A 10,491-nucleotide genomic window follows, 5' to 3' on the forward strand; every position below is an offset into this window, starting at 1 on the left:
TTAAGTCTATAATTGCTTTGTGTAGAATTATCATGTTAATAAAATTAATTTTTCTAATCCATGAGTGAAGGATATTCTTCTATTTTTGTGAAATCCTTTTTGATTTATTTCATCAATATTATATTGATTTCCTTGCATAGATCTTTCACACTTTTAGTTAAACTGACCCCAGGTATTATATATTCTTTGTAGCTACTGCAAGTGTGATTACTTTTTAATTTATTTTTCAGATTGCTTGCTGTTGACATATATAAATTCTACTCGTTTTGGTATGTTCATTTTGTATTGTGTAACTTTGTTGAATTTGTTTACCAGTTTCAATAGTTTTTTGGTGAAGTGTTCAGGATTTTTCTACATATAAGATTATATCACGTGCATACAAGGCTGTTTTGACATCTTCCTTTCCAATTTGAATGCCCTTTATTTCCTCCTCATGACTAATTGCTCTGGCTAGGACTTCCAGTATTGTGATGAATAAAAGTAGTAAAAGTGGGCATTGTTTTCTTGTTTAAAATTGTAATGGAAAGCTTTAAAGTTAGCATGGTACTGGCATTAAAACAGACATGTAGACCAATGGAACAGAATAAAAATCACAGGTATAAATCTCCGCATTTATAGCCAATTCATTTTGGCAAAGGCACCAGGAACATACAAGGGAAAGAACAGTGTATTTGATAGATACTTCTAGAAAAAGTGGATAAACATATGCAGAAGAATGAAACTAGATCAGTATTTATCACTATATACAAAAATCAAAATGGATTAAAGTCTTACATCTAATAACTGAAACTATGAAACTACTAGAAGAAAATTTGGGGAAAATGTTGCAGAGCATTGTTCTGTCCAAAGATTTTTGTATGTAAGACCTCAAAAGCACAGGTAGCCAAAGCAAAAATAGATAAATGGGGTTATATCAGTCTAAAAACCTTCTGCAAGGCAAATAAAACAATCAAGAAAATGAAGAAAAAACACAAAGAATGAGAAAAAAACATATTTGCAAACTATCCAACTGACAAAGGATTAATAATCAGAATATATAAGGCACTCAAATAACTCAACAAAAAAATCAAATAATCCAATTTAAAAATGGGCAAAAGATCTGAATAAACGTTTCTCAAAAGAATACATAAATATGGCTGACAGGTATATGAAAAACTGTTCAACAACTCTAATCATCAGAAAAATGCAAATCAGACCACAGTGAGGTATCATCTCACCCCAGTTCGAATAAATTTTATCAAAAATACAGGGAATAACTGCTGCTGGCATGTATGTGGGTAAAGGAGAACTCTCCTACACTATTTGTGGGAATGTAAATTATTACAGTCACTATGGAAAAAAGTATACAGGTGTCTCAAAAAAGTAAAAATAAACCTACCATATGTTCCAGCAATTCTACTCCTGAGTATAGATCCAATGAAAGAGAATCAATTCATATAAAATATATCTGCATTTCTACACTTACTGTAGCACTACTGACAATAGCCAAAGCATGGAATGAACCTACATGTTTATCAGTGGATAAATTAATATAGAAAATATGGCATATATAGAAAATGAAATATTATTCAGCTATAAAAGGAAATACAGTTCTGTGATTTGAAACAACATGGATGAAACTGGAGGTCATTAAGTAAAACAAAGTATAGAAATACAAAAATCTCATATTCAGTGGCCTTCATATGTGGAACATTAAAAAGTCAATCTCATGACAGCCCAGAGGAGACTACGTTTATAAGAGACCAGTAGTATAAGTGGAGGAGGGGAAGAGAAGTCAATTACTGGGGACAAATATGTTGTTAGCTGGAAGAATAAGGCCTGATGTTTGGTAGATTGGTAAAGTGATTATTGTGAAAGTTAATTGAGTGTAGATTTCAAAATAGCTAAAAGAGAATTATTCAAAGTTACTAACTTAAAGAAAAAATAAATATTTGATTTGATGGATATCCAAATTATCCTGATTACTTTGTTTATTGAATACATAAAATTATCACATATACCCCTGAAATATGTATATCTAATAAGTAGCAATAAAAATAAGTAAAACTAAACAAAATTTTAAAAATATATGGGATTCAGCTAAAGTAGTGCTTCAGGGAAAACAAGCATATTCATTTAAACAGTTATAGCTTGCTCTAACAATAAAGACAGATATCAAATAATAAACTATAATTTTCATTTAAACACAGTGAAAAATAAACAAATACTAAACCCAAAGCAAACAGAAGGAAGAAAACAATAAAGACTATAGTAGCAATAAATTAAATATCTACTAGAAAAACAATAGAGGAAATTAATAAAACCAAAATTTTATTCTCAGTAATAATTAATAAAGTGACAAAACTTTAATAGACTGTCCAGGAAATAAAAGAGAAAAGCAATATTACTAAAATCTAGAGCAAAATAGTTAGCATCATTATCAATTGTACAGACCAAAAGGATTTTAACTGAGTACCATAAACAGCTATATGACAACAAATTAGATAACTTTCAGGAAATTGACAAATCTCTACAAAGAAACAAAAATAATGAAACTTGCCAAGGAGAAGCAGAATATCAAGAAGATCTACACTAAATAAAGAGATTTGATTAGTAATTTAAAAAACTACACATGAAGGCTCAGATGCCTTTACTGTTGAATTCTACCAAATGTTGAAGAAATAACTAATACCAACTCTTCACAATCTCTTCAAAGAAGTGGAAAACACCTCCCAACTTATTTTATGAGATGAATATCTGTGACATCAAATCAGATAAAGATATCATAAGATAACTAGAGAATCTATCTTCTGAATATAGATGTTGATATTGCAGAAAAAACATTAGCAAACTGAATCAAGCAGCAGGTTAAAAACATTAAACACCATGATTAAGCGGTATTAATCCAAGAAGCATAAGTTTGTTTAACACAAAAATTAAGTATTATAATTATCAATATTAATGGAATTGAAGATAATATCTACATTTTTATATCAGAGACAAAAAAGGCATTTGACAATATGCTACACCATTTAATATTAAAACTCAACACACTCAGAATATAAGGGAACATTCTTAAGCTGATAATGCACACATAAAAAAATCTCACAGCTAGTAGAATTGTTGATAACTGATACCCTAATATCTAAAACTAGAAAATGCGCTCTACCTACATATATTTCACATTGTACTAGATGTTCTAACCAGAGGAATTAGACAAGAAAATAAATAGACAATATCTCTATATTTTAAAGGAAGAAATAAAATTCTTTTGGTTTTAAGATGACATGAACTTATATACTGGAAACCATATAGTGTCTACAAAAAACAGATTTAGTAATGAATTAAGAAAAGTTGCAGGATACAAATTAGCACATAAAATTCAGTTGTGTATTCACAAATGAATATGTATAATCTGAAAAAGAAATCAAAGAGAACATAATAGTTAGAAATGATTATATAGGGTGGTACCAAGATGGATGAATAGGAACAGCTCCAGCCTCCAGCTCCCAGCGTGACTGACACAGAAGATGGGTGATTTCTGCATTTCCAACTGAGGTACGGGGTTCATCTCACTGGGGTGTGTCAGACAGCGAGTGCAGGACAGTGGGTGCAGCCCAACAAGTGAGAGCCAAAGTAGGGTGAGGCATCACCTCACCTGGGAAGAGCAAAGGGGAAGGCATTCCCTTCCTAGCCAAGGAAAACCATGACACACAACACCTGGAAAATCGGGTCACTCTCATCCTAATACTGTGCTTTACCAAGGGTCTTAGCAAATGGCACACCAGGAGATTATATCCCACACCTGGCTCAGAGGGTACCAGGCCCATGGAACTTCCCTCATTCCTAGCACAGCAGTCTGAGATCTAACTGCAAGGCAGCAGCAAGGTTGCGGGAGGGGTGCCGCAATTGCTGAGTTTTAAGTAGGTAAACAAAGTGGCCCAGAAGCTCGAACTGGGAGGAGCCCACTGCAGCTCAAGGAGGCCTGCTTGCCTCTGTAGACTCCACCTCTGGGGTCAGGGCATAGCCAAACAAAAGGCAGCAGAAACCTCTGCTAATGTCCCTGTCTGACAGCTTTGAAGATAGCAGCGGACCTCACAGCACAGAGTTTGAGATCTGAGAATGGACAGACTGCCTGCTCAAGTGGGTTCCTGACCCCTGAGTAGTCTAACTGGGAGACATCCCCCACTAGGGGCAGACTGACACCTCACACTTCACACGGCTGAGTATACCTCTGAGATGAAGTTTCCAGAGGAATGATCAGACAGCAACATTTGCTGTTCAGCAATATTCACTCTTCTGCAGCCTCAGCTGCTGATACCCAGGCAAACAGGGTTGGAAGTGGATCTCAAGCAAACTCCAACAGATCTGCAGCTGAGGGTACTGATTGTTAGAAGGAACACTAACGAACAGAAAGGACATCCACACCAAAACCCCATCTGTATGTCACCATCACCAAAGACCAAAGGTAGATAAAATCACAAAGATGGGGAAAAAGCAATGCAGAAAAGCTGAAAATTCTAAAAATCAGAGCACTGCTCCTTCTCCAAAGGAACACAGCTCCTAGCCAGCAATGGAACAAAGCTGGATGGAGAATGACTTTGAAAAGTTGAGAGAAAAAGGGTTCAGATGATCAAACTTATCCAAGCTAAATGGGGAAGTAAGAACCCAGTGCAAAGAAACTAAAAACCTTAAAAAAAGATTTGACAAATGGCTAACTAGAATAACCAATGCAGAAAAGTCCTTAAATGAACTGAAAGAAATGAAAACCATGACACAAGAACTGTGTGACAATGCGAAAGCTTCAGTAACTGACTCAATCAACTGGAAGAAAGGGTATCAACGATTGAAGATCAAATGAATGAAATGAAGGGAGAAGAGAAGATTAGAGAAAAAAAGAGTAAAGAGAAATGAACAAAGCATCCAAGAAGTATGGGACTATGTGAAAAGACCATATCTATGTTTGATTGGTGTACCTGAAAGTGATGGGGAGAATGGAATCAAGTTGAAAAACACTCTGCAAGATATTATCCAGGAGAACTTCCACAACATAGTAAGGAAGGCTAACACTCAAATTCAGGAAATACAGATAACACAACAAAGATACTCTTCGAGACGAGCAACTCCAAGACACATAATTGTCAGATTCACCAAAGTTGAAATGAAGGAAAAAATGTTAAGGGCAGCCAGAGAGGAAGGTCGGGTTACCCACAAAGGGAAGCCCATCAGACTAACAGCAGATCTCTCGGCAGAAACTCTACAAGCCAGAAGAGAGTGGGGACCAATATTCAACATTCTTAAAGAAAAGAATTTTCAAACCAGAATTTCATATCTAGCCAAACTAAGTTTCATATGTGAAGGAGAAATAAAATCCTTTAAAGACAAGCAAATGCTGAGAGATTTTGTTACCACCAGGCCTGCCCTACAAGAGTTACTGAAGGAAGCACTAAACATGGAAAGGAACAACCGGTACCAGACACTGTAAAAACATGCCAAAATGTAAAGAACATCAATGCTAGGAAGAAACTTCATCAACAAATGAGAAAAACAATCAGCTAACATCATAATGACAGGATCAAGTTCACATATAACCTTAACCTTAAATGTAGATGCACTAAAAACTCCAATTAAAAGACACAGACTCGCAAAATTGGATAAATATTCAAGACCCATCAGTTTGCTGTATTCAGGAGACATATCTCATGTGCAGAGACACACATAGGCTCAAAATAAAGGGATGGAGGAAGATCTACCAAGCAAATGAAAAGCAAAAAACTGCAGGGGTTGCAATCCTAGTCTCTGATAAAACAGACTTTAAGCCATCAAAGATCAAAAGAGACAAAGAAAGCCATTACATAATGGTAAAGGGACCAATTCAACAGGAAGAGCTAACTATCCTAAATATATATGCACTCAATACAGGAACACCCAATTCATAAAGCAAGTCCTTAGAGACTTACAAAGAGACTTACACTCCAACACAATAATAATGGGAGACTTCAACACCCCGCTGTCAACATTAGACAGATCAACGAGACAGAAAATTAGCACAGATATTCAGGAATTGAACTCATCTCTGCAACAGGCAGACCTAATAGACATCTACAGAACTCTCCAACCCAAATCAACAGAATATACATTCTTCTCAGCACCACATTGCACTTATTCAAAAATTGACCACATAGTTGGAAATGAAGCACTCCTCAGCAAATGTACAAGAACAGACATTATAACAAACTGTCTCTCAGGCCGCAGTGCAATCAAACTAGAACTCAGGACTAAGAAACTCAATCAAAACTGCTCAACTACATGGAAACTGAATAACCTGCTCCTGAATGAGTACTGGGTACATAACGAAATGAAGGCAGAAATAAAGATGTTCTTTGAAACCAATAAGAACAAAGATACAACATATCAGAATCTCTGGGACACATATAAAGCAGTATGTAGAGGCAAATTCATAGCACTAAATGTCCACAAGAGGAAACTGGAAAGATCTAAAATTGACACCCTAACATGACAATTAAAAGAACTAGAGAAGCGAGAGCAAACACATTCAAAAGCTAGCAGAAGGCAAGAAATAACTAAGATCAGAGCAGAACTGAAGGAGATAGAGAAACAAAAAACCCTTCAAAAAATAAGTGAATCCAGGAGCTCTTTTTTTGAAAAGTTCAACAAAATGGATAGACCACTAGCAAGACTAATAAAGAAGAAAAAGACGAATCAAAAAGACTCAATAAAAAATGATAAAGGGGATATCACCATTGACCCACAGAAATAAAAACTACCTTCACAGAATACTATTAACACCTCCATGCTAACAAACTAGAAAATCTAGGAGAAATGGATACATTTCTGGACACATACTCTATCCCAAGACTAAACCAGGAAGAAGTTGAATCTCTGAATAGACCAATAACAGTCTCTGAAATGGAGGCATTCGTTAATAGCCTACCAACCAAAAAAAGTCCAGGACCAGACGGATTCACAGCTGAATTCTACCAGAGGTACAAGGTGGAGCTGGTACCATTCCTTCTGAAACTATTCCAATAAATAGAAAAAGAGGGAATTCTCCCTAACTCATTTTATGAGGCCAACATCATCCTGATACTAAAGCCTGGAAGAGACACAATAAAAAAAAAGAGAATCTTCGACCAATGTCCCTGATGAACATTGATGCAAAACTCCTCAATAAAATACTGGCAAACTGAATCCAGCAGCACATCAAAAACTTATTCACCATGATCAAGTGGGCTTCATCCCTGGGGTCCAAGGCTGATTCAAGATACACAAATCAATAAATGTAATCCAGCATATAAACAGAACCAAAGACAAAAACCACATGATTATCTCAATAGATGCAGAAAAGGCCTTTGGCAAAATTCAACAGCCCTTCATGCTAAAAACTTTCAATAAACTCGGTATTGATTGAATGTATCTCAAAATAATAAGAGCTATTTATGACAAACCCACAGCCAATATCATACTGAATGGACAAAAACTGAAGCATTTCCCCTTGAAACTGGCCCAAGACAGGGATGTCCTCTCTCACCATTCCTATTCAACATAGTGTTGGAAGTTCTGGTTAGGGCAATTAGGCAAGAGAAAGAAATAATGGGTATTTAATTAGGAAAAAGTGACTCAAATTGTCCCTGTTTGGAGATGACATGATTGTATATTTAGAAAAACCCATCATCTCACCCCAAAATCTCCTTATGCTGATAAGCAGCTTCGGCAAAGTCTCAGGATACAAAATCAATGTGCAAAATTCACAAGCATTATATACACCAATAACAGACAAACAGAGAGCAAAATTTTGAGTTAATTCCCATTCACAATTGCTTCAAAGAGAATAAAATACCTTGGAATCCAACTTCCCAGGGACGTGAATGACCTCTTCAAGGATAACTACAAACCACTCCTCAGTGAAATAAAAGAGGACACAAACAAATGGAAGAACATTCCATGCTTATGGATAGGAAGAATCAATATCGTGAAAATGGCCATACTGCCCAAGGTAATTTACAGATTCAATGCCATCCCCATTAAGCTACCAATGACTTTCTTCACAGAATTAGAAAAAAAAAAAACTACTTTAAAGTTAATAATGAACCAAAAAAAGAGCCGCATTGCCAAGAAAATCCTAAGCCAAAAGCACAAAGCTAGAGGCATTACACTACTACGACTTCAAACTATATTACGAGGCTACAGTAACCAAAATACATGATACTGGTACCAAAACAGAGATATAGAACAACAGAAGAACAGAGCCCTCAGAAATAATACCACACATCTACAACCATCTAATCTTTGACAAGTCTGACAAAAACAGGAAATTGAGAAAGGATTCCCTATTTATAAATGGTGGTGGGGAAAACTGGCTAGCCATAAGTAGAAAGCTGAAACTGGATCCCTTCCTTACTCCTTATAAAAGATTAATTCAAGATGGATTAGAGACTTAAATATTAGTCCTAAAGCCATAAAAACCCTAGAAGGAAACCTAGGTAATACCATTGAGGACATAGGCATGGGCAATGACTTCATGTCTAGAACACCAAAAGCAATGGCAACAAAAGCCACAATTGAAAAATGGGATCTAATTAAACTAAAGAGCTTCTGCACAGCAAAAGAAACTACCATCAGAGTGAACAGGCAACCTACAGAATGGGAGAAAAATTTTGCAATCTACTCATCTGACCAAGGGGTAATATCCAGAACTTACCAAGAACTCAAACAAATTTACAAGAAAAAAACAAAAAACCCCATCAAAAAGTGGGCAAAGGATATGAACAGACATTTCTCAAAAGAAAACATGCATACAGCCAACAGACACATGAAAAAATGCTCATCATCGCTCACCATCAGAGAAATGCAAATCAAAAGCACAATGAGATACCATCTCGCACCAGTTAGAATGGCAATCATTAAAAAGTCAGGAAACAACAGGTGCTGGAGAGGATGTGGAGAAATAGGAACACATTTACACTGCTGGTGGGACTGTAAACTACTTCGACCATTGTGGAAGACAGTGTGGCAATTCCTCAAGGATCTAGAACTAGAAATACCAATTGATGCAGCCATCCTATTACTGGGTATATACCCAAAGGATTATAAATCATGCTGCTCTAAAGACACATGCACACGTATGTTTATGGCAGCACTATTCACAATAGCAAAGACTTGGAACCAAGCTAAATGTCCATCAATGACAGACTGGATTAAGAAAATGTGGCACATATACACCATGGAATACTATGCAGCCATAAAAAAGGATGAGTTTGAGTCCTTTGTAGGGACATGGATGCAGCTGGAAAACATCATTCTCAACAGACCATCACAAGAACAGAAAACCAAACATCACATGTTTTCACTCATAGGTGAGAATTGAACAATGAGAACACTTGGACACAGGAAGGGGAACATCACACACTGGGGCCTGTTGTGGGGTTGGAGGAAGGGGGAGGGATAGCATTAGGAGATATACCTAATGTAAATGATGAGTTAATGGGTGCAGCACACCAACATGGCACATGATTACGTATGTACAAACCTGCACATTGTGCACATGTACCCTAGAACATAAAGTATAATAGAAAAAAAAGAGAAATAAGTGTATCAAGATATGCAAACTTTCACCATGAACGTTTTTAAAGAATTGTTGAAATAAATTTAAAAAGACTACAAAAATAGAAAGATATCTCAAGTTCGTGAATATAAGGCTTATCATAAGTATAACAACATTTCCCAAGTTGATTTAAATATTCAATGCAATCGTTATGAAAAATCTCAGTTCACTCTTTCCCAAATTGAAAACTTGATCCTAAAATTGGTATGAAATTTATTATACCCACACTACCCAAAACAATCTTGAAGAAGATCAAAGTTGGAGGACTAACATTTTACAATTTCAAAACTTAATACAAAGCAACAGTAATCAAGATAGTGTGGTGCTGATTCAAGGATGCAGTGAGAGGTCAGTGCAATATAATTGACTGTCCAATATAAACCCGTACCATTTACAATAAATTTATGTTTCAATTAGAGTGTCAAGAAAATTCAATGGGGGAAATAATAGTCTTTACAACAAAAGACACCAGGTTAACTGAATATCTACCTACATGCACATAATGAAGTTGGACCCTACACTAACACCATATACAAAATTTAATTTACAACAGATCAAAGACATAAATGTAATAACTGATAACTAAAATTATTACAATCTAAGAAAAGACTTTCTGACTTTAGATCAGGTAATGTTTTTAGATATGATACCAGAAACCTAAGCAACAAAAAGCTAAATAGGCAAATTGGACATCATCAAAATTAACAGTTTTGTTTTTCAAAGGACACAATCAATAAAGTGAAAAGATAACCATAGAATGGGAGAGAATACACAAATTATATATCTGATAAGGCAACTGTATCTACACTATAAAAGAAACTCCAACAATTTTGGGAGATGTTTAAAAACAAAAAACAGCAATGTATTTGTAATGCTTGAAGGCACTA

Source organism: Trachypithecus francoisi, unplaced genomic scaffold, assembly GCF_009764315.1.
Source record: "Trachypithecus francoisi isolate TF-2019V2 unplaced genomic scaffold, Tfra_2.0 Contig01451, whole genome shotgun sequence".
NCBI classification, from domain to species: domain Eukaryota; kingdom Metazoa; phylum Chordata; class Mammalia; order Primates; family Cercopithecidae; genus Trachypithecus; species Trachypithecus francoisi.